Source organism: Lepidochelys kempii, chromosome 21 (assembly GCF_965140265.1).
Source record: "Lepidochelys kempii isolate rLepKem1 chromosome 21, rLepKem1.hap2, whole genome shotgun sequence".
NCBI classification, from domain to species: Eukaryota; Metazoa; Chordata; order Testudines; family Cheloniidae; genus Lepidochelys; species Lepidochelys kempii.
Window position 1 is genome coordinate 3,383,081 of NC_133276.1, and position 24,905 is coordinate 3,407,985.

Sequence of the window (24,905 nt, forward strand, 5' to 3'; positions counted from 1 at the left end):
GAAGGGAGCTCTCCCAACCTGTTCTCCCTGGTTTGAGTAAGCTGTGCTCCCTTCCACCTTGATTGATGCAGCAAGAGTTGCCCCACCCTGTTTGCATCTTTCTCTAGCAGCTGTAACCCTTTGAGATTGCTCAATCCAAAGTCATAGGCTGGTGACAGGGGTAACAGTCCTTGTCTAAAGGATGACAAGGGTGCACGTCCCTCTACATTACAGCACTTTCAATTTCTGCTGAAGCTAAAGAAAGCCCTGCTTTGCATGTGTAATATCATGGGGCAACGAACTAATTATGTTTCTTCTCCCACCCCAACAAAAACTACATAGGCAGAAAACAAATCTTTTAGTCAAAGAACTGGAAACAAGAAAAGGTAAAGTTTAGCTCCTACTTACTCCTTCCTTCAGAGAAAGAGAGAGAGTACACTCTTAACTATTCACTGTCCTGTTCCCAACCCCCAACACATCTTCAACCTTTGTGCCCCATTTACAGAATAATGAGTCTTTCCATCCCTCAAATGTAGGCAGTCAACCAAGCTATCCCCCACCAAGGCAGGATTTTTCCCCATTGTATATTTATCCTTTCTTGATGCCCGCTTCCTGTGCGCCAGGACCCACCCCTCTCGTTTAAAACCTCTCTTAATAATCAGGACCCTCACAGACTATATATTCCAGGCCTTTATTTTTTGTACAAAAACTCATCCAAATTACGAAGACAAGGCTCCTGACCTGGGGAAACTACCTTGGGTTTTTGTAAAGCTCTTTGTACACTTGCAGCATTCTATCACGGTTAAATATTAGCCTTTTAAATGCTTTGAAGGGTATTAAATAACAACATGCAACCAGGTCCTCTCAATTTTAAATGATAGGTAGACAACAGCTCACTTAATTATACTGGCTCTGGTTAAGTTCAAGGGGTTCATTAAAAAAATTATACTTGTGAATTATCAGGGGGTAGCTGTGTTAGTCTGTATCCACAAAAACAACAAGTGGTTTTTTACCCATGAAAGCTTATGCCCAAATAAATCTGTTAGTCTTTAAGGTGCCACCGGACTCCTTGTTATACTTGTGAATGTGTGTTTTTGTTTTACTTGTTATGGGTAAAACCTAAGGTGTCCAAAATACACCATATTACTCTATTCTGTTCAGCTTGTTTTCTTTGTGCATTTGACAGCATTTTGAGTACACTTGGTATCCCTTTCATCTGTGCATGGCCCCGAACCTACAAACTACAGTGCCTGGGCAGATTGCTGTGTTTCTGAGGAGCCCACTAAAGTCAATGGGGCTCCATGAGGGTGAAGCAGTCTGCCCACGTGCTCAGCTATAAGACTGGGGCCCCACTCTGTTTCCCTTGTTTGCACAAGTCTTCTACACAGCAAGAGAAATACCAACTTTTTGTCAAGTTGACAGTGTCTCTTCAGACCTTATCGACCCCTGGTCCCTACCCTTGCTATGGGGTACCAGCATCCTCCTTGCAGATAGGGGCCTGAGACGTTTTCTTTAACATTTCTCACAAGTGCTACCACCAGTTAGTAACAGCAATGAGCGTACTAGGATCGTCAGGCTTCAGTTGGCAGCTGCCACTTTAAATATTCTGTTATACAGTCCTACACATAATAAGGCTACATCACAAATAATTGTGGCTACATGGAGCTCTGTTTACACGAGGGCTCCCATTACTGCTACCCTCAGTGAGAAAACATTGGGAAAAAATGCTAGTGTAGATGTAGACTTAACGGTCTTCAAAGTATTCCTTTTTGGAAGTGCTGACTACCAGACTCCTTCAAAATACTAAAAGCATGAGCACCATCAAAATAAAAATATAGACTACTTTCAATGGAAGTAGCATTCAAATCACACTGGTAAATCATTACACTTTGAACTTAACATTTTCCAAACATGGCATAAAAAGAATCTACACTAAGACAACGTATATGGTTCTCTTACTTCAAGAATTTGCTCATAGCTGAGTTACATATACTTGAAAATAGGGAGCTAGAATCAAAGTGCTGACACAGACTCAACTACAGGCTTGTAGACAGAGATGCTATAATTAAACAATGTGGATTGCATTTTTCCTGAAGAACTGCAAACCTTACAAAAATTAGACCTACAACCCTACTTTTAAAAAGTGTGGGGGAGGGAAGAAGGGGAAAGGCAGACACCAAAAGACAACCAGCAAAAACATCAACTCCTACAGAGAACAACAACATAGCCACCAAAATGTTTTGCTGCTACACGTATTTGCACTGCAAACCAAGATTATTATTCGGTATTTCAGTCCTCTGCTGTTCACTGAAAGGCTCATGTTGTGGCACTACTGAGATACAGATCAGCTGAAGGGAGGAAAGGAAGTAGAAGGCGAGCAAGCATCAACATTTACCAAATTGGCAGGGAAAAAAAATAGATGCTACCCCCTTTTTGTACTCTGGCTTCCACATCCCTTGCAACACCCTCTTATTGTTGGTAGGCTACGTCTGTGCTGAAATCAAAATATTTAATTTTTCAAATGGAAATATGTTGCTAGTGTTTTAGAGTCTGGGGATAGAGACATTTAAATGAATGCCTGTAGATAAACTGCCACCAGTTCCTTCAAGCTGTCTGTACTACAGAAACAAATGTCACTTTCTCCATTTTCCGCCAAGAGATGGGCAGACACTTGGAACATTACAGCCATGTGTTCTCGTTATTTTTACCTTGGAGTTAAAAGTGATTTACTGCAACTATTACTATAAACAAGCCTGTTTAATTTTGAACATGCGAACCTCATATCACATGCCAAGTTCAAAGTTACTATAAACCAAGTCATGAAAAATTTCTTACGATTTCCTCCAAAAATTAATCTCTCACACAAATACTCAAGCCCCAATCTAAAACCCACCATTTTTGGAATGGGAAGTTTTGTCTTGATCAACACTGTACTAAAACGGAAAGCCCACTCTTCTTAAAGAGATACATACTGAAATGTACAGGAGGAAAGATGGTCTGTGTTAACACCACAGGACTGGAAACAGGAGACCTGAGTTCTACACTCAGCTTTGCCAAAGACCTGAGCTTCCCAAATTGAAATCTATGGACTATTACCGGTCCATTGAGAGATAGCAGGACATATAAGCTGGCTTCTCATTTTCAGCTGGTAAACTGTATTAAGAGAAGCTAAACGTCTATTAAATACTTTCCTAATATGAATTCTTCATGTCAGCAATTGTGCAGTTGCCACAGAACGTTATACAGTCAAGAATGGGAAGGGACGTGGACTGTGTAACCATAAATAGAAGGGAAGGTATCCATCAGACTCACACTACAGAGACACGGTTCATATGAAAAAAAAAATTACTGAGTCCAGGGCAGAGATCTCAGCCACACCTCTGGCAAGTCACTTAATCACTACAATCAATTTCTCATCACTTAAACATGCGTATTACATCCTCCACCCTTTGAGAGGTTTTAATGAATTTATTTTTGTGAGGCAAAGACCACCACAAAAAATCAGTATAAATAAATGGACAAAGTGCTATTCTCAAATTGAATTTAGTGCTATTCTCAAATTGAAATTAAAACATGATTTGACCGATGTCTGTTCATCTCACAGTCTATCTGCATTATTGTAACAGTCCCCATCTCTGTAGCAGTTGACACTTAAATAAAATTATCTTGTACAGTTACAGCAGTGGTAAGAATCAATTGCGCAAATACTCAAAAGTAACACAGAAGAAGTAGTATCACTATTGCTTCAATTATTTTCAACAATGTCATAGCCAATATGGAATAAAGTATAATGCAGAAACTATATAATTACCTATCATATACATATTAGAATTGTTAAACCAGTTACTATGCAACACAGCAGACTACTTACTCTGTACTGCAGATATAATCTTTTCAGTTAATAGAGTATTTTTTCCCTTTTAAATTCAATCCAGGTAATGGCCTACATTATTTCTTTTAAGAACAAGAACTCCAAAGAGACCGAATTAGGATTTTTGTACATCTGTAAGTTAAACATCAGGCAAGTGTTTTTTTGGACATTCATACATAAATTTGTTCCTGGTGAGTGCAGACACTTTGTATGCCAACACTTTCAACTAGAAGTGAATCCGCATAGGTGAGTAATAATGCCCTAAAAATAAGACTTACGAATATGTTAAACAAAATAATTTAACTACATTATTGAATTGCTTCTTGGCACTGAAATAGTCCAGGGTCTAATTTTATTACTAAGTGTTTAATTCAATTTGAAGTGCACATGGAAAATGCATTATTTGATTTAAAAAAGGAACTTTCAGCCAAGATTGATTTGGTTATGGCAACATTCTAGTTACACTGCTTACTCAAAATGTATGGTAACCACAACAAATCAGTTTAAATAACTCTTAAATAGGTCAATTAATCTCTGTTTCCAGATACCACAATAAGTTCAGTGGACACATTTACCCGCTTGGCAAAGCTAATGACTAGCCAAGAAAATGATCAGCTATTTGAAGATTGCTTTTGTTCTTCATGTGCATCATTAGCTATGTAGTTTTACAATAAAAAAATGGCAATGCTCAGAGTTCAGTATGTTAGGGACAGCTCAGGCTACATGCTAGTGCTAATGCTTCTGTACAGTCTCCACTGAGTTCAGCTGGCACAATGGTCACCTTCAAGCCCTCTTCCATGAAAGATTCACACAAAAAGGACATATCCTTTCCTACAATTCAGCTGAGTATGTGCCCTCTATGAACTACTCTCACCAAGAATCCTAGTTCCTACAATAAACCTTGAAGGATCTCACGTTATGAGAGTTGTGACTTTTATAACTTAGGACCCAATTCTGCAAAGCACCTGAGCAGTCCCGGTCAGCTTCAGTGTGACTACTCACATGATTAAAGTTAAACACCTGGTCAAAAGTTTTGCTGATCTGAGACCTTAGTTCTGTACTGCAGTTCATTCAAGATAAATCTGAGAGAAACATTTAAAAGAAGCGATTCATTTAGTCTTTGAAAATACACCTGCCTCAGCCTTTTTCTTTTTCAAACAAAACTTTTAGTCCGTAAGCATCAAAATATGCACTTCTAAGAGATGGACTGCCCACCTCCTTGCCGTGCATTTTGAAATGCTTGCTACCAGCACTTCAGCTAGGGAACAAATACTCTGTGCATCTACAGCCTGAAGTGCTCAAACGGCTAGGGTTATTTTGGGTCCTGTTGGTCTGCATTTCCAGAAAGTTGCTAGGGACATGTGTCAAATAGACAAAGACAGAGGAGAGAAAGCCAGAGACCAACACATACTGCATCCTCAAATTAGACCAAATCACTATGTCACTGGCTGTAACTGGCAGGCTCCCCTCAAAATGGACTGCAGTACCACTGCAGATTTAATACTAATGAGTGCGACCCTGGGAACAGAAGGACAGCAACCTACCTAAGATGTGCTTCCACAGGAAGTGCTGTGTATCTCTACTGTGGAAACACAGCGTCACAGTGAATTACACCGTTCAAATGTAGCAAACCACACAAGAATAAAAGGTCCTCCTAAGAAGGCATTAACACACAGGTGCACTTGGGCATTTCTCGGCTGTTGACCTCGAGCTAATAAAAGTTTTCAGCACAGGATTTTTTACAATATGGAAAAGTTCTTGAGGAAGACGACTCAGATCTTTCCTTTCTCTCTCCACCACCATCAAAACAAGTAAATGTTACAGGATACAAACACTAGACAAATTGATTTTGTGAGTGGTCATCTTTAATTTGTTGTCTGCTGACTTGTACTGTATGTCATTCATTTCAAATCATATATAACTTTCATGTTTCTTCATAAGGTTGTTGTGTAACTATTTTGAGATATTTAGTAAAAGATTCAACAGGGAGCAGAGCTGAGGTTGTTTTGTTGAAATGTGTTATTCTTACCAAGTAATTTGTTATATAGACAGGGTAAGATTGATGATGTTTTTAACTGTTCACTTCCTTGTTTATGTACGTAGGTTTTTTACATGACATGGTAAGATGGTAGATGGTCACTCAGCAACCTTAACTGGTTTTAAAAACAATGATGTTAGTTCTAAAACAACAGTCACAGATAAACCCACTGGCTTACTCTCTTCCAAAAATGGCATTCATCTTAAGAGGAGAATTTTGGCAAAACACGACTTTACGCTGTTATTTCTTTAATCCCATATAATGTATCGATACAATATTTTTTGCCAGTGAGATACCGGAGGATAAAAGTTCTTAAGTTTAAAGGATTTTTTTTTAATTCAAATTATAATACAACACGATGTTTTAAAAGCTGAGTTTTCATTCTGCAATTATTCCTCGAAGGAGCATTTTAGATTCACACTACATCTTAAATATGAATATCTCCCAAGGTTAAATCAGTGTTTTTTGCAGCAATTAAGAAAAGCTCACTTTAAAGAAATGCATGTATGGTTAATATGAAATAGTATCCCATCAACTGTACTTAATGACTGTTTAACGCCATCAAGGAGTTTTAATGAGATCAAACAAAATTAAAGTGAAAGAAGTTTGTCTAGGGCAGTATTCTACCATGGTTAAAAATCTCACCTTGTCTAAACTGGTTGCCATTTCACTCCTTCTGTCTCTCTTGCTTAAATCTCTCATCTTCCCCCTACTGTGCACTTTGTCTTTATCCTCTTCCCCCACCCCTGGTGTTTTCAAGCTGTCCCTAGAAGCAATCTGCCAAGCCACAGGGAGGACACTTTGGAAACTAAACACTGACATGACTATGCATTTTAAAATTTCTTTTTTTCTTCTTGCATTCAGGCTACCACAGCTTTCAAGAAAAACTTAGGCTACCTCACAAGAGCTGTATGTTTAAATGTAAGTCTCAGTGGTAAAGAGTAAAGTCATGGACTTTTGATGAAAACAAAACGTATTTTTAGATAGCAAATCTTGCTAATTTGCTCATCCACCTGTTGTGTGTGATTACTGGTTTTTGTGTACAAGTTCTCAGCTACGATGTCTATACATACAGAGCTACAGCTGCGCCACTGCAGTGCATCTGGTGAAGATGCTCTATGCCAACGGGTCTCCCGTCAACATAAAAAAAAACCCTCCGCAAGCGGCAGAAGCTTTGTCGGCAGGAGCAGCTCTCCCGCTAACATAGCGCTGTGCATATGAGTGCTTGTGTCAGTGTAACTTATGTCGCTCAGGCGATGGAATATTCACAGCCCTGCGTGACGTAAGTTTTGCTGACAGGCTGTAGTGTAGACCACAGGTTCTCAACCGTTTTCTGAGGCCCACCCCCACCCTCCAACATGCTATAAAAACTCCACGGCACACCTGTGCTACAATAACTGGTTTTCTGCATATAAAAGCCAGGGCCGGCATTAGAGGGTAGCACGCAGGGCAATTGCCTGGGGCCCCATGCCACAAGGGCCCCCGCAAAGCTAAGTGCTCAGGCTTCTGCTTCAGCCCCAGGTGTGAGAGCTCAGGGACCAGGGCTTCAGCCCCACACGGTGGGGCTTCAGCTTTCTGCCCTGGCTCCCAGCAAGTTTAATACTGGCCCTGCTTGGTGAACCACCTGAAACCTGCTCTCGCCCGCACAGGGGGCCCCAGACCCCTGGCTGAGAACCACTGGTGTAGACACAGCCTAAGTGAGTTCTCATCTCGGTAAACCCACCATTACATTACTAAATATACCATAGCACATTTACTAGTTTTTTTATTAGAATGGGGTGAAGGAAGGAAATTCCAATACGCAGAGAAATATTTTTTATTACAAAATTTGGTTTCATTCCAAATCAGAATGAAATGCTTAGTCTAACTAAAGTCACGTTTGGGTCACATTTTAATGGCTGTGATATACAAGAGGTCAAACAGATGTTATATGGTTCCTTCTGACCTTAAACTCAAACTCTATACAATTCTCTGCAAAAGGAAAAGGAGTCCTGGCTCCAGGACAGTCCACCTGGTGAGCTGCCCCAAAGCCACAGACCTTGGGAGCCTGGGCTGTTGAAGAGCTATGAGGCAGCACATCCAAGACTTCCAGGTTCCTATCAGCTCACCAGGCAGGCTACCAAGGAGCTGTGAGCCTGGAAGCCTGGGCTGCCATGAACAGGGTGGGCAAGCTGGCGGGGACCCTGCCTGGATTCTGTCGGAACTTCGTCAAAAAAACAGTCTCCACAAAATGGTTCAATTCTGATGAATGGGCAAATTCAGATAAAAAAAATTCATTAGAATTTTTTCCAACAGGCTGTTTGTTATTAATCCAAAAACAGATTCTATCCCAAGCGGATGACAACTGTATTCTCATTCAATTTTGGTGTAACGTTGACACTTAAGTATTCTGGACCTCTGATCCCCATCTGTAAAATATTAGCAGTTCTCTACCTCATCAGGATGTTGTGAGGATAAATACATTAATGAATGTGAGGCACATAGATATTATGGTAATGGGGGCTGTAAGTACCCCTGGCAGAGTGAAGAAAAAGAAAGAGGAGAGAAGACAAGCCAAGACAGAAGGCAAGGAGGGAAGCACCCTTTGTGCACCACAGAGCTGCCATGTATTCCACATTAAACATTTAAAATGTGTTTTACATAAGAGGGAGGGGAAAACATTCAGCCCTTAACTCTAGGTCAGTGTCTGCTAGATTATAAACTAAATTCCTGAAAATACTAAGATTCCTTGAATAGCTTAAGCTATATAAATCAAATGTATATACACAACCCGATTATGCTATGCAGCCTGCTCTAAAGGTCATGTTTGCATATGTAAGTCTAGGGATTCTCACTACCTTAAAAAGCGCTTCCAAGTTTACTGTATAAGTAACACACAAGCAACAAAACTGTCCCTACCCTCTATGCACATGGGCTAATTAAATGTCTGTTCTAACGATTATTGTTGAATGAAAAACATCCGCTTTATGGTAATTAACTAACAATTTTGTGTGTATCATTTTATATTTCAGTACCTTGGGTGATGAGCACCCATTTCAGAAAAAGAAACCCCTAATAAAAACAAAATGCAGTGCTAAAATAAATCTATTCCTAATCAAAGATGCACCTCAAAGTTCTTTCACTAAATAGCAAGAGTAACACTGAGACTTCACAGGAGTCTTGCAGTATATTAATTACTCCACAGAAAAATAGTTTTAATAACTTCATTTTATTGCAAGTGAGAGCATCTAGTATGCCTGCTAAATCCTTTATTATTCATCTCTCTCATTTAGTATTATTCCCCAGAGCCTGAGAAGAAAAACACACACACTTCATTCCAGCACTAAAAGACACTGAAAACCCATACATAAAACATCAAAATACCAATATCTACATTGAGCATAAAAAGCTCGGTTTTCCCCTGGAACTCTCAACAAGCAGCGCAAAGTTTGTCTTAATTACCTGTTTGGTACAGTGTTCTGAAATCTTTCAAGTCTGCTTTTAAACTACCTATTTTGCTCATAGCACAAAGAACTATGGAAGCTTTAGGTAAAACTCAAATATGTCCTCTTCATAAAGGGCTTTGGTAATTTGAAGACTACCCATCACCCTGTATCTGTGAATCAGTTCGAGGGGATAGCCGGGCACAGTGTGAGCAGACAGTACCTAACTCCCTCACATAGCTCGACTGCACCTCCATCCATTCTTGTGAGCCAACACCCACGATATTCCAGTCTTGGGCCTTTCTCTAGCAGACACTGCCAACTGTGTGGTAGAATTGTGAGAGATGCAGGAATGAAGGCTAGGAGGAGACCAAGTTTATTTTTGCTTGTAACCTAAACTTCACACAGCTCTCCATATGGTAGCATGAATTTGAAAGTTTAATTCAAGTATACATTCTGCACAGGGCATGTGGCCATGCTTTCACAGGGGCCTGGCTTTATTTGGCACACGCAGTTTAGGCTGGACTCAGTCACATGTGAAACGGTCATAAACCTAAGTGAAGTAAATGTCTCTAAATTGCCTACCTCCCCACAAATGATACCGGCAACACCCTCAAGCAAAATATTTGCCACTGTAAAGCACCAGGATTACTTTAACCCCTAAATTAACTAAGATCTTCTTTTATATAAGTAAAGTGCAGGTGGTTCCACACTTGATGACACTATGACAACATTTATACCGCACTTTTGCAAACATCTGATTAAAAGAGAATATATAGATGGGGAAACGAAGGAATTGAGAAGTTGACTGTCTCAAGATCACACAGCGAGTCAGTGGGAGTGGGGACCGCCACCAAAGACTGTTCTGCCCTTTAACACACGCTACCTGTCTGTACTACCACGCAAGTGACCTAGGTTCTATTTTTAAGGTTGGTCTCTTGCTTCCTTGGGCCAAGCCCTGCTATCTTTACCCAGGAAAGACTCCCAATGACTTCAAAGAGAATTTTGCCTGAGTAAGGACTAGATATTAGCTTTTGGTTTACAAGGACTGAAAGCATTGCTGGGAAAAAAGACTAGGTCACAGGGAGACAAAGGGTGCTAAATCACACTGTACTTACCTCTCTGAACAGTCTTGGAACCATATTGCCAGCCTAAATTTTTTTTTTGGTGACAAAACTGAAATTCTCTCTGATGCTAATTTTAACTGAAGGAATATTCAGGTTTTTGACATCTCTGTGATCGATTCTGAGGAGAATCACATTCAGTCTTTCTTGGGCAGCAGAAGGTCCTACAACACAGGCCTTAAATGTTCTAAAAGAGGGGTACCATTACTTTCATGCTGCGAGTTTTAGACCTCTTGCCAGATTCTCTTAAAGATTTAAATCTTTCCAAAGCTGACAGGCTTAAGTGGACAAAACAACCTTGGCAGTCCATCCCTAAAACTTCTTAGGGAAATTAATTTTGCACCCATCTTCAAAAAGGAAAAAACCTTCCCATAGTTTAACACAGTTTTGTAGAGTCAGTTTTAGCTTCTAAAAAGATCAAGACTCATTTCAACAGAAACAGCTGTTCAAAAAAAAAAATCTTATGGACAATCTGGCTTCTAAAGATGACACTGAGTTTAACTTAGAGGAAAAAGAGAAGGTATCAATAATCATACACATCTAATCAACAGACCAGGTAAGCAGCAATGGCAGTATTCCAGAAACACTCCCCTGCTCAACTCTCCTAGATGGAATTAAAAACCATCTCCAATAATGGCAGTTGCAGAAGTAATTTCAAGAGAGGTTAAATATGACTGAGGCAGACAAAAGCCAAAAAAGAAAAAAAAAGTCTCTTGAAATGACAAACCACAAGCAACTAGAAAAGGAAATTTCACCAGTTTTAGTGCTGGAGATTCTTACTGCAGTCAAAAAAAAAAGCTCACAGCTTAAAATGCTTGAAAAGAAAGCTAAATTGCACTACATATAACCTTACAAAGAGAACTGTTTTGCCTTTAAACTATCACATTCACTTTAACTTCATATATATGATATATATATATATATATATATATATATATATATATATATATATATATAAAAGGGTATTACCTTGGATGTCAGTTGTTTGTAAGGAAAGGGGTTTTCTGACTAGCCTCTCCCTAAAACTGCAAATGTATTCACATTAGAGAAGAGAATGCTATAAAAGGGGGCACAAGAAGTGCCAATTTGAACCCCTACTGAAGTCAATTCAATAAATCTAGCTCAACTCCTCCTCTTCCCACACGGGCCTTTCCAATTTTGTGAGCAGTCCACTGTAAGCTCTATTTTCAAGTAATTTGTCAAAAAAAGGTACATGATACCATCCAGGTCAACTGTATGAAACAGCAGAGTTCATCATAGCCTGATTTCCTGAAGTGCTGAGAGCCCACAACTGGGTGACGGGAATGAGAGCTGTGGGTGCTCAGAATCTTTGCAAAATCAGGCTCTATAGCTATGAGAACACATGCAATATTGCAGTTTCAATGACAAATGTGCATGTTCTAATACTGAAAACATTCAACATGGGTGATATCTTTGGATCCGACAAATACTTTAACAAAAACAAACATTCCAACAAGCCTCTAATCTGTGGTTTCAGCCACTCAAAAATTAAATGCAACTGGTCTGTTCTCCTGTAGTGCTCTCACAAGCAGCGAAGTTATGCAATGCGGCTGATTGACAAACACAGTAACTGCTACTAGGTGTAACAAATTTCCAGAATGTAGTCTCCTCCAACAGCATTTGACAAAACGGTAACAGTTACCTACCTTTCACTCACTCGTTCCAGTCCCTCAACACATATATTAAACACTGAAGCTGCATACACATTCAACAGTCCCACTTAAAATGATGCAATTAAATTTATCTGCTTCAGTCATTATATCCATCACTGTGATCTTTTCAGCAACTCCACGATAACAGAGCTGAAACTCCTGTAAGGCAATATAAGCTCTGCTTATTGAGAAAAACAAATAAGCAGGCCCAAAAATCACATGTATGCCAAGTGCTCACATATGAGGATAAGCACAACACCTAGACACACTATCAGAGTAATCCAATTCACTTCCCAACAAAGGACTGAGTAGCACAAGAACTAGTCTCAAAAACTTCTTTTCTCTTTTAGTAGTGCCTCTTAAGTGACAGTAAGACAATAAGCTATCATTGCTCAGAGCAACATCATATAGCACCTGTTCACAGAAATGTTTCACTATAGTCTAGGAAAATGCATAATAAAGGCCTAATAATAATAGTAGTTGGTTTATTTGCGCTGACTTAAATCCAAGGACCTCAGAGCATTTCACACACATTGAGTTAAGCCTTGAAACACACTTGAGAGGCAGAAATACACCGAGGTCACAGTTCACCTAATGTAAAGCACCACTGAAGGCCTCACTTAATTAGGCTAAGCAGCTTTCTCATCCAGTTGCAAAAATGATTTAGCAAAGCTTCATTTTAACATTAAAAATCTTTTACATTACATGTATCCGAATAATAATTAAAGACGTCTGTCATTAACTCTCTCTCTCGTTAATGGAGTAATTCTTTGCAGAGCAGGTTTTATTTAAGTGTCAGGGATTCAAAATGTCACTTTAAAAAAAAAAAAAGGAGTACTTGTGGCACCTTAGAGACTAACCAATTTATTTGAGCATGAGCTCATGCTCAAATAAATTGGTTAGCCTCTAAGGTGCCACAAGTACTCCTTTTCTTTTTGCGAATACAGACTAACACGGCTGTTACTCTGAAACCTTTAAAAAAAAAACCGCACAAAAACCAGATTAGGCTCTCATTTATATCAGTGCCAATCTGGAGTCACTCCACTGACTTCAGGTAAGAACTGAACTTGACCTCAGTTGAAAACTGATTTCAGTGGAGGCACTCTGAATTTACACAGTAAAACAAAACAGAATTTGGCTTTAGATTTTAAAAAGTACCTAAAAGTAGTCAGTCAAATTCATTTTTAGAAAGCAAAGGTCAAAGTCAATTACTGTATGTGCACATGATCTTGCCCTCATCATATACTGGGGTGGCCAACCTGTGGCTCCGGAGTCACATGCGGCTCTTCAGAAGTTAATATGCAGCTCCTTGTAAAGGCACCGACTCTGGGGCTGGAGCCAAAGGTGCCAAATTTCCAGTGTGCCGGGGGGTGCTCAGTGCTCAACCCCTGGCTCCGCCACAGGCCCTGCCCCCACTCCACCCCTTCCTGCCTCCTCCCCTGACCCGGCCGTGCCCTCACGCCTCCCGCCCAGAGCCTCCTGCACACCACAAAACAGCTGATCGGGAGCTGCAGGGAGGGAGGGGGAGGTGCTGATAGGTGGAAGGCTCTGGGAGCTTGGGGGGGCTAATGGGGGGCTACTCATGTGTTACTGTGGCTCTTTGGAAATGTACATTGGTAAATTCTGGCTCCTTCTTAGGCTCAGGTTGGCCACCCCTGTCCTATACAAAGTCAATATTTTAAATCTGAGCATGGCATCCACTTAATACAGTGATGTGTACAGTAAAAAAAACCTAGAAAGATGAAATAATCCAGGTATAGTAGATAGAACATTAACTCAAAGGATAGGGCTGACCCAATAAATGGGCAGACTACTCTGTGGTGTTATTGGGACTTGAAAGGCACAAGTTTCTCTGCAAGTTTTGTACCTCATTTAGTTACAAATCCTAAAGTTACTGTAATAGAAGCTGGCAAGGAATGTATATCCCATCCCCCACCCCCAATGTTTTCAGTCTGTTCACTCTGTGCATTTGACAGCATTGTGTATGTAGAATATTATTTTTCACTGTTTCCACAGTACATTCTGCTTCTCCCTAGCGGCAAAGACCATTAGAGCTAAACCAAAATAAAATGATTACTGACCAAAAATAAGCCATCCCTCCACTTCTGCCCTTAACTCACCCACACAATTTCAAAATGAGACTTAAAGGTAAACAAACTTTCTGTCAAAACCAGTGCAAGTTACTAATGTAATAGTCAAGGGCTCCTCCCTGAAAATCCTATCCCGCCCCCAGCCTCTTTATGTTAAACGCATTAGCTAGAGTATGTCAGAGAGCCTTAAGTACCATGGTATCATGTGGGGAAAGGCAGTCTCTCAGAAATCAAGGTCTGATCCATTTAAAGATGTGATAGATTTAAACTATCATTTTATACTACATCTGGAAATGAACAGGAATAAGTATCTAAAACACAGGTATTAGGTGCTTCAGCAAGAAACATCAGTTACCAGCAGGTGATCAGCTATACCCTAAAACAGATGAAGTTTCACCACCACCTCCTCCCCTCCCCTCCCAAAAATGAGTTTAGAGAATGGGCAGTAATTAACCAGATTATCAGAGTCACAGGGAAGCTGGGACAGTCCTCAAATAATGGGCCTGTTATCTCTCCATAAGGTTTTATCAACCACCAGAGACATGGACCCAACTGAAAAGTGGCAGCTTGGGGTCCCCATGCTCCACCGCTACAGTAATACCAATTGAAAGCCTAGCAGTGAAGACCTTGCTCTCCACAGAAGCTAAAAGCTCAGTCTGTTCTAATTGATCTTATCATCAATGTACAACAAAGGTTCCTCATGGTAAGCAATGCTCTGCTGCCAAAGACTACAGTCAGCAACCATTCGTCAAACTATCCACCATTCGATATAAGACCACAGATCAGAACTTTCTGGATGCAATGGTGGAAGCAAAGTCACAGTTTTTCATCCTAAACAGTCACAGCAGGAGATGAACAGAAATGTTACAAAGTGGTTTCATAAGCCTGTGATATGGGACCAATAAAATAAATCACCTGTCCTGATGGGAGAGGAGCAACCCAACCTCAGTACCCAGGAAGTAGTGGTTAGTCTATGAGAAAGGTCTGGCCCTCTGCCCCTTCCATTTCCATGAAGCAACACTCCTCAGTTAGATGGAGCAACTGTGAAAGTCCTATGGCTGTCATGGCAGCCATAACAAGATACTAAATAGTTTTACACTGTTTGAATAAACTGAAAATGTAAGATGTATGGCCTAAATTTTCAAACTAACTAATGATTTTTGGGTGCCCAACTTTAAACGCCTTGAATGAACCTAGTTTTAAGAGAGTGGGTGCTGAGCATTTACTGTAAAACTCAGGCCACTGGAAGATGTCTCAATTTGGGCACCCAAAATTACTAGTCACTTTTGAAAATATTGGTCTACGCATCAGAGTCTTTGTTTAATTGGAATGAGGAGAGCTAGAGAAGAAAGCAATTTGTCAAGCATCCACAACTGCCTGGAGATTTTTAATAAGATGCTTTTAAGAGTCTACCTTGACCATCCATGTATGAACTCCTTTAATAACTTGTCAAATATGCTCGATTTCCAATAGTGTAAGGTAAACTGGTCTTAATGTCATTAGCTATCTGCTTTATCTACCAAATCAGGTTTAGTATGAAAGAATTTTTAGCACATGCCAGTCAATGTACACAGAAACCAAGTTGACAGCTATACAAATAACAAATCTCATTTGACCTTTGAAGATTCTCTGTTGCGGCCTGCTTAGACACTTATTAAGAAAAGCACGATCAAATCAATTCAGAACATATTCATCTGGGGCCTTACAGCTTAGATTAATGCCATTTAATCTTGTAGTTTTTTTCAAACGCTGGAGATTCTCTATGGAACAGAATTGAGACAATGTGATTTATATACTATAACCCGGTTTTATTCTGAAAGCCTTATATTACAACAACCAATACTATTTCGACTAGTAAACATGACATTTAACATAGTACCTGTGGAAGCAGCATATTACATGTCCCTTTATAAGGATCACAACTTTTTTTTTTTAGAAACCTAAATTGATCAGACTCAACCTATTATATGTTGCTGGAGGAAAGGAGAGTTAGAAAATAACCTTTATAGAATAGATAAGTTAAGATCAAACTATAGAAAGTAATCTCCTTTGTATAATTCATAAAGAATGAACTAAGAAAATCTAATTAGGAAGGACAGAATTGGACATGTTCACAGTCATCTTCGCAGTTTTTACCAAGCATAGTGGTTTTCCACAGCATGGCTGAAGTGGGGCATTGGGCCTATATTATTAAGTTAACATAAATAGAACTACATCAAGAATAAATTTGGTTTGTCTCAAGTCTTGGAGTCTGAGTCTAGAGATATTGTAGAAATGGTAGCTCCCTGCCAAAGTGTCTCCATCCACAGACATCTAGGATTTTCCATGGGAACCCATGTTAGTATTCCAAGGAGGGGTGGAAGAGAAACAAATAAAGGCCCAGAATGAAGGAGTAGGGGGATCTTTAGGACCAGAACTGGGCACAAAGCCAAGTTCAGATCTGAAAACCTCTACTTAAATTATAAGGGAGGGGTCACCAGAAGAACAAACTTCAACTGAATATTTTATGTTTTCTCTAATTAAAATAATTTGATGCTCAGAGCTTGTAACATTAAACAACATCCAAATGAGTAACCATTTCTGCAGTAACTTGCTTATACGCCCAAGGATACTTTTATTTTTCGTCCAAAATTAACCCTGAAACTGTCAGTGTGGAAGAAATGATCTAGCCATTCTAACATCCATTATTTCAACTTAAAATTGATAAGATGATACGCTGACAAATCTCATAAATATGCAATAGGGTTACTTCTTTTAGTTTGTCCCCTAAACTAAAAAATTCTAAATTTAGTCAAAAGTAAAAATTCACCAAGAAAATAAAATAAAGGAGCTTAACTCTATGACTAATGACAACTTCTGTTCTTGTACAAGTGTGAAGAAGGGGGAACAAGTTTATTTCTAATTGTATTGATTTAAGAAATCAACCAATTTTGAAAACACTTTACACACAAAATTAAGTCCCTTCTATTGGGCTGATCTAGTCAAAATCATAGGGATTTATCATTAATATGTATCATATGTACAAGATTGAAAAATTCATCTTGCACAGTGTTTTATGCTCTATTTGAAATACAGTGAACTTCATTATATTTGCAGTCAGCAGCAGAAAGCATATTACATTTTCAGTCCTATCCAATATCAGCAAAAAGCTAATAATGCTATAATCCCCTTTCCATGGTATGTCTTTACGTAAAGAGGCACTTCTTTCTTTGTCCGCACTGCACTCACTGTAAGAGGAAATAGTACAAACTCATTTGAAGTGTGGGCTTTTAGGACATTAATTGGCACTCTAGAGCCAACATGGTAGTTTAGCAAATTAATGAAATATTCTCAAAGTTTGGTTGCCACTCACATGGGCTATGGCAATAAATAAATAAACAAACCCTAACCTCTCTATGTATGGCATCTGAACATAGAAAGATTGGATCAAATAAGGTAGCCAAGTAAAATTCATTTTTCTTTCCAGCTTGTGACACCCTTACTTATGGGATTTGGTTGGTTGGGGGGGCATGTGCCCAAAGGCCTGGTCTACACTATAGAGTTAGTAAGGCAGCTTATGTCGACTTAACTCAGTAAGCATCTATGCTAAGATGTCACTCCCACCGATGTAACTTGCTGACTTACACCGACTTAACTCCACCTCCGCGAGAGGTGTAGCGCTTAGGTGGACATAGTTAGGGCAACACAGTGTCAGTGTAGACACTGCATTGCTTACAGTGCCTGTTGCTGCCGTTCAGAAGCTGTCCCACAATGCCCCACACTGACAGTTAAATCGGAGCAAGTGCTCCTACTGAGAATATGCACTACTTATACAAGGAGTGTGGTGTGGACATGCAAAAGCAATTTAATTACTACAGTGGCTATAAGTCGACTTAACTTTGTAGTGTCGATTTGCCCAAGGAGTCATGTTTCTAGGACCAGAAGCTTTCACAAGTTATATACACAGTTGGCTAATTAAACCAAAAGTGGACTAAGGCACAAGGTTCACTGAGCACTCTTCTAAAGAGAAGGTTTCATGACAGTTGTGCTTTTTTTCTTATCCTTCTGCTAAATAATGATAAACATTTCAATTAAGCTAAACCATATGAACATAAACGTCATGAGTTTATTCCGCAGTTGTCCAAATGCATTCTTAATAATACCTATCTTACTGCCACATCAGAAAAACACTAAAAACTTAACCGTTGCTCATCAAGTACACTTGCAACTGCTGTATAAACTGTTATGCGAACATAGGCTACTAGACAAGTTGTCTTCAACAGAATGAAAAGAAAAAACTTTAATCAGAGTGAAAAAAAAATCAATACCTATCTCACAGCTTAGTATAAAGATATACTCTTGGGGGAATTCTGTACCACTGCACATGAGAGGAATTTATGTCCCCTGCAGATTTCTTTGCTTCCCGACAGAAAAATGACTTTCTGACGGGGAAGCAAAGGGAAGCTATAAAGATGGTCATGCAACCCTCCCCAGCAATATGTTTCAGGGGCCCAGGGCAGCTGGAAGAAAAGTACATCACCGTGCGGCAGGAGGTGGGACTGGGGAAGGCTCAGCTGGTAGTCGCAACTGGGCTGGGAGAACAGGACTTCCTCTTCCCCTGCACAGCATCCGGGGTCAGGTCAGACCCACCCCCAGATTTCTCCTCCACCTGAAGGAAGCTCTGCAAACTTCCCCCCCACCCCCACGCTTCCTTCACTCATTGCTCCTCAGCTGCAGGGGGAGGGACCCCTGTACAGGAGCTGCTCTCCCACATCCACCCAACCCCGTGCATCCAGACCTCCTCACACCCAGACGCTCCTGCTGAGCCTCACCCCTCCTGCACTCAGAACCTCCCCCCAAAATGAGCCCCACTCCCCCTGCACCACCCAACAAGCCACCCGCACCTGGATTCCCACCATGCCCCAACCAGCTGCATCTGGACTCTCCCCCCTCCCCGGCCACTGAGTCCCCCAGACCCATACTCCCCTGCCAAGGTCTCCCCCCCACACCCAGACTGCCCCTCCCCCACTGAGCCTCAACCACCTTCACCTGGACCCTCCTGCAGAGTCCCATTACCATTGCACCCAGAACCCCCTAACAAGCCCCTGTGCATCCACTGAGCCACCCACACCCAGACTGTCCCACAAAGAACCCTCTCAACCTACACCTGGATCCCCCCACACTAAGCCCCTCCACACCTGAATCCTTGCGCTGTGTCATGGTTGGGTGCAGCCTCACTGCTGAGTCCATGTCCCAGGGGAGCTGTACAGTGATCTCCCACCTCTGTGCAGCCAGTGGCCTGTGCTCCCCAATGCCATGCTGTAGCCTCCACATTTATTTGACAAATAAAATGTGCAGAATTTTACAATATTGTGCATAGAATTTTTATTTTTTTTGGCACAGATTGCCCTCAGGAGTAAGAGAGACTTCAAAGAACTGTACTCTAGTGAGAAAAAAGCAACAACAGACTTCCCTTTACAAACAAAAGTAGGTCTACAATGGGAAAACAACTATCTATCCAGATACAACCCTGGGACTGGTTGAATCAGGTTACCTGCCTCCAAAGTCCACTTCTATTAGAACTAAGTACACAAAGTCATCAAAAGTGCTTAAGGAAAATTGAGGTTCATACCACTTCATATTAGAAAATACAAAGACATGCATAAATCCAGAAACTCTCTATAATAAATAATAATAATAAGCATCTAATACCACTCTATTTTTTCAGTCCCAATCCTGCAATCAGATCCACAAGTGGATCCTTGCACCCATGCAGAGGGCCAGTGAACTGTCTTCAATAGGGCTCCATACGGCACATAATGCCACCTACAGCAATCTGATTTCAGGACTGGGGAACAATTTTGAGTTCTAAGTGGGCACCTCTGCAAACAGTATCCCAAACATATGGAGTAAAGATTTAAACTTTAAATATGTTCAAAAGAGATTCACTTCCTGCATCACTAAAAATAGACACACATTCCTTTAAACCAAGACACTATGGTTTTTCTTTTAAAAAATAATTAAATTGGTGGTTGATAACTTGTCTGTGGTTTTATACAGCATTAAGCAATCTGGAAAAGAGAGACTATGTATAGATCCATTAAAAAAAAATATATGTAATATTGCACTGAATGAATTTACTCTACAGATAACACATCATGACCTCTATGTGGACATAGTATTACTTTCGTCCTGTACTATGATGTATCAGTACATTCTAAATTTTAGATTTTATTATGCATGAAGACTGTGTTTCAATGTACAGTTAAAACTCAGACATTATAGTATGCTCACATTACATTAATGCCATCTAACTAAATTTCAATTCTTTAATTATATCTGCAATGCCATCCTCGTATTAGGTGAAGATGCATCAAATATATCACAAAATAGTCTACATATATCAGTATATTTGAAGCCTTTGGTTTCAATTCTAAACTATCCTGACATATTGTGTAAACAGCAGTCTCCAAATGAAAACATTAACATGTCACTGGAACTACACTGTGCTACTAAATTATGCCCTGATCAGCATATATTCCTCTCTAAAATCTTACCAAAAGATACCTGACCTAAACACCACCAAACTGAAGCCAAGAAACATGATTAAATAGTGTGTGTTTGGTTTAATTTGAATCCTCAAACCCAATATAAACTTTGCTCTTCAAATACCAAGTGGGTCTACTAAATGCTAGCAAAGTTTTTGCATTTTATGTAGCCCCTAGGTTAGTTCAGTTACAAGATTTAGCTATCCTAAATTTATAAACACCATGAGACATAGCTATGAAAATACAAGGATAACTCACTTCACTGCTGAGGATTTTAGTTTGATGCAACACCAATATTCCCCTTGTCCCTGTGTGTCCCGCTTTGATGAAAATACTGTGTATGAAAACAGATTATTTTTAGACTCAGTATGTGAAAGCACAGTACTTCCTGTCTCAGCTCCACCTTAAAAACTACACACTCTTTTTGAGTTCTACAGCTAGTATTTCATAACCCCTGCTATCAAATGCAATGGAGGGGATGTCGAAGGGACAAGGTGTTAGAAACTTGAAATGTCAATTCCCTAGTCCATAACTCAGCACAAGAAAAGTTTGGTTAAAATACACTGTCACTCTTAAGGCAATCATGTCATATTAAAACGATGGCATTTTTATCTGTCACAGCTATGAATAGACTCAAATATTTTTATTTATAACACTGATCTTTTCCATAGCAACAGGATGTGAACATGGCATTCCCAGTATAATGAAGTCACTATAGCAACATGATAATGATGTCAGAATAATCAGAAAGTATTTCATACTTAGGAGATGGTGCATCGTACTAGCTGTGTATAAATTAAAAAGTTACAGATACTGTAGAATCTAGCCTGTTCTGCTTTAAATTTATCTTTCACTTAAAACTCACAGAAACAACATTAAGGTATATAGTGTGTTTGATTATTAATATCTGTTTCTTAGTGACTTCAGTCCTTATTGTCTCACAATTTCAGAAACGTCCATACTAAACATATTTCGCCTCTTGAGGAGTCTGCCATGGCCAATTGGATAAAGAATCAAGTGCTATTCCATTAACAAAGGAGGAGAATTTTTTCAAAATATTACACAGCAAAACAGGGCAGTTCACAATTCAACCCTGGTCTTCCTCAAATAATTCAACCCTGGTCTTCCTCAAATAACACAGTGAGTTAGATTACTTGATGCTGCTAAAGTTCAAACACATTTGGTGCCACATTTTAGACTGCGAACAATACACAAAGCCAAAATTACAAACTACTATTCTGGTTAAAAGCAATTTAATAAATACAAACACAAACAAAAAGTTGTGGTACCACATTTACAGATTATTGAAAATGAAAGAATTTTTAAAAATCTGGTTTTCATTACCTGTGGTGTTTGTTTACTGTTTGCAGTTCATTCCAATATATGACTAGAACAATGAAAATAGACAAGTCAGTTTCAATTTCTGTTTTTCAGACATTAACACAAGACTGCAATGCTCGGTTACAAACATTGCATAGAAAGATTTAAACTCAAACTCAAAATTATCTGTAATTAAGTTTTTAAAAAAACATACTGGCAACATAACTATAGCTATTAGGTTTTGTCAAATTTCCTAAACAAAAATACCCACGAAATTTGGAGCTAAACAGCGTGCCTTTCACCATGAATAATTTTTGCAGTTCGATGAAGGGGGAAAAATTAAATTTGATGGTGTCTGGAGGCATATAATAGTTTTTTCTACTGAATACTACTGGAAAGACTACCCTATTGGTAATTCTTGTGGTAGTCAGCTCCCTATTTTAAAAGTTTTAGAGTGATGTAGATAATGTAACACAACCCATGCCCAATAAATCATGTGATGTTTAAAAGTTTCAGTGCCGAGCAGAGGTACATACTATTCTATGTACATGCCAAAGTTAGCCAACAAAAAATTCTGAAAGATTCCTACAAGTCGGAATTTAGCTATCAATAATGAAAGCAGCCCTTGAAATATATACTTTGATGTCATATACTACCCAGACTTGGAGGGCTGTAACTTACAAAATTGAAACAACCCCGTTCACCCTCACATTTAAATAGAAGACTGGCAGAAGGCAAGGAGAGAAGATGATCCCCCCTAGAGTGACACCTTCAGAAAAGTGACAATATAATAAAATGTTTGAAAATAGGAAGCACTATAAAGACATGATCATGCAAATGAAAGATGATGCTCTTTTCTCCTTTCACCTACTGCTCAAAATAGCAATCCGAAGCTAGCTTGTTGCTCTCAATGCCTTGATAATTCAGATAACATTTGTTTTGTTTTTTGTTTTGATTTAGGACCACAGAAAACTTTGAACCCATGTTGGAGAACAGTTTACAAACTGTCTCAATGGCCCTTCCCAAACTTTCCTCTTCAAAGTCAGGGCAGGAGGAACAGGAAAATAAACTCTCAGAATCGAACATTCAGAAACCCAAATCCAAGTATCACCCACCTCAAATAGATCTTTCCCACACAGACCACCTAAGCCTTGTCTCACATGTTAGCCCCAAGTTATCTTCAAAGACAAGGTATGAGAACCACAACAGCCTTTTATGTCCCCTTGCAATGTCTTTGGGAGCAGTGAGATGGCCTGTTCCCCTTCAACTTGGGTTCCTTGCCTCCCTCTTTAGTCTGGGCTGTAAAGCCCCTCTAGGACTGAGAAACACCGCAGACTCCATGGACCAGTAAGAGAACTGGGGGGTTTTCTCAGGCCCAATTACACAATCTGGGGAGAGTTTCTGCTACTGCAACACTGAACGCACCAATACTGAAAAGGCAACAGGAAGCGGTGAAGAGTCCAGGAGCGAGGTGGGTATGCCAGATTGCCAGACAAATTCACTCCCTCCTCCCTCCGCACACCCCAAAATAGGGAAATGCAGCATCCTTGGCATCTGATTGTCCCCACATCTGGAGGTCTGAGAGACGCTGGGGAAGTCCTGGTTTCACTTCCTCTATTACCATGGCTAGCATGCACTAGGCGGGTCTAGGAGGTGCGGGAGAGTGGCTGATGGCAGCATCTCAAGGAATGCACTAAACTACCCTGCTAGCTCCCATGGGGGGCACGGGCACGGCCCACGGCGGGCCAGGCCTTCCCGAATAGGCCTGACGCCAGCCAAGCGCAGTGCCAACAAGGCAGATGGGCAGCCCAGGCCCCGTGCCCACCCCCACGCCGAGCCCCAGAAATCACAACGGAAGCATTTGTACGGGACGGGAGAGAGAGACCCGCTGCCGGGCAGCGCTGCCAGCCCAGGGACGCCCTGGGGGCAGTGCCCCGGCCACCTCCCCCTTTCTTCCTCCAGTCAATGCCCGCCCCACACCCCGCTTCCTGGAGCCGAAGCCTGCCCCGGGCGCCCCCTTCCCCCTGGGGGTCAGCGGGCCCACTGCCTGCCCCCCTCCCGGGGCCCTTGGTTTTCCCCTGGGGGCAGGAATCCCGCCCCCTCACTCCCCACCTCCTGCAGGGCTGGGGGAGGACACAGGTCAGCGGCCCCCCAAGGAAAGGTCAGGGCCCTCTTTACCCCTCACTCCCAGCGGCCCCGGGGAGCGGCCCCCCCCGCCCGGGGGCAATGAACGCCAGGGCCCCTCCCATGCCCCCTCCCATGCCCCCTTCCCCAGGGGTCCCACTGACTCGCCCCGCTTTACCCCGGGGGCCCCCACCCGGCGCCTGGCTCCCTCCGGCTGGGGGCCGGTACCCCCGGGGGTCCCCGACCTCCCCCTGGCTGGGGGGGCCGAGGGGGCCCGGCCCGGCCCAGCGCCGCCGGCCGACTCACCCGCCGCCGGTGCCCGCCGGGCCGCCCAGCCGCCGCCGCCGCCTCCTTCCGCCGGCCGCTTGCGCTCGCTGCTCCGCTCGGGGCTCGGCTGCTGTGCGCGGCGGCGCCGCGTCCGCCCCGCCCTCCCCGGCCTCCGCCTCCGCCCGCCTCCCCCGGCCCGGCGCCCGGCAGCGGCCTGGGGAGGAGCCAGCGGGGCGGGCCCGAGACGGCCGGGAGAGCGGGGCGCTGGGAGCCGGGGTGAAGGATCGGGGGGGGGGAAGGTGGAGGGGAGGTGGAGGGGTCCTGGGCTATGGGGGGGGAGGTGGAGGGGATGGGGGAGATGGAGGGGTCCTGGGCTGTGGGGGGGAGCTGGAGGGGATGGGGGAGGTGGAGGGGTCCTGGGCTGTGGGGGGGAGCTGGAGGGGATGGGGGAGGTGGAGGGGTCCTGGGCT

At 41.6% G+C, this 24,905-nt stretch overlaps 1 protein-coding gene across 6 annotated transcripts in view; it reads right to left on the reverse strand.

Annotated features, from left to right (window-relative positions):
- RAP1A (RAP1A, member of RAS oncogene family) overlaps positions 1 to 24,591 on the reverse strand; it is a 69,338-nt gene extending 44,747 nt beyond the window's left edge. For 2 of the 6 annotated variants that reach the window (XM_073319906.1, XM_073319903.1), the window contains exon 1: positions 24,475 to 24,591. The gene's annotated coding sequence lies outside the window, so the exon portion shown is untranslated. Of the gene's footprint in view, positions 1 to 20,982; positions 21,059 to 22,068; positions 22,112 to 24,474 lie in introns of all 6 variants that reach the window. The other 4 variants (XM_073319904.1, XM_073319902.1, XM_073319905.1 and 1 more) reach the window with 4 other exon arrangements.
- Between the last annotated feature and the right edge of the window lie 314 nt (positions 24,592 to 24,905).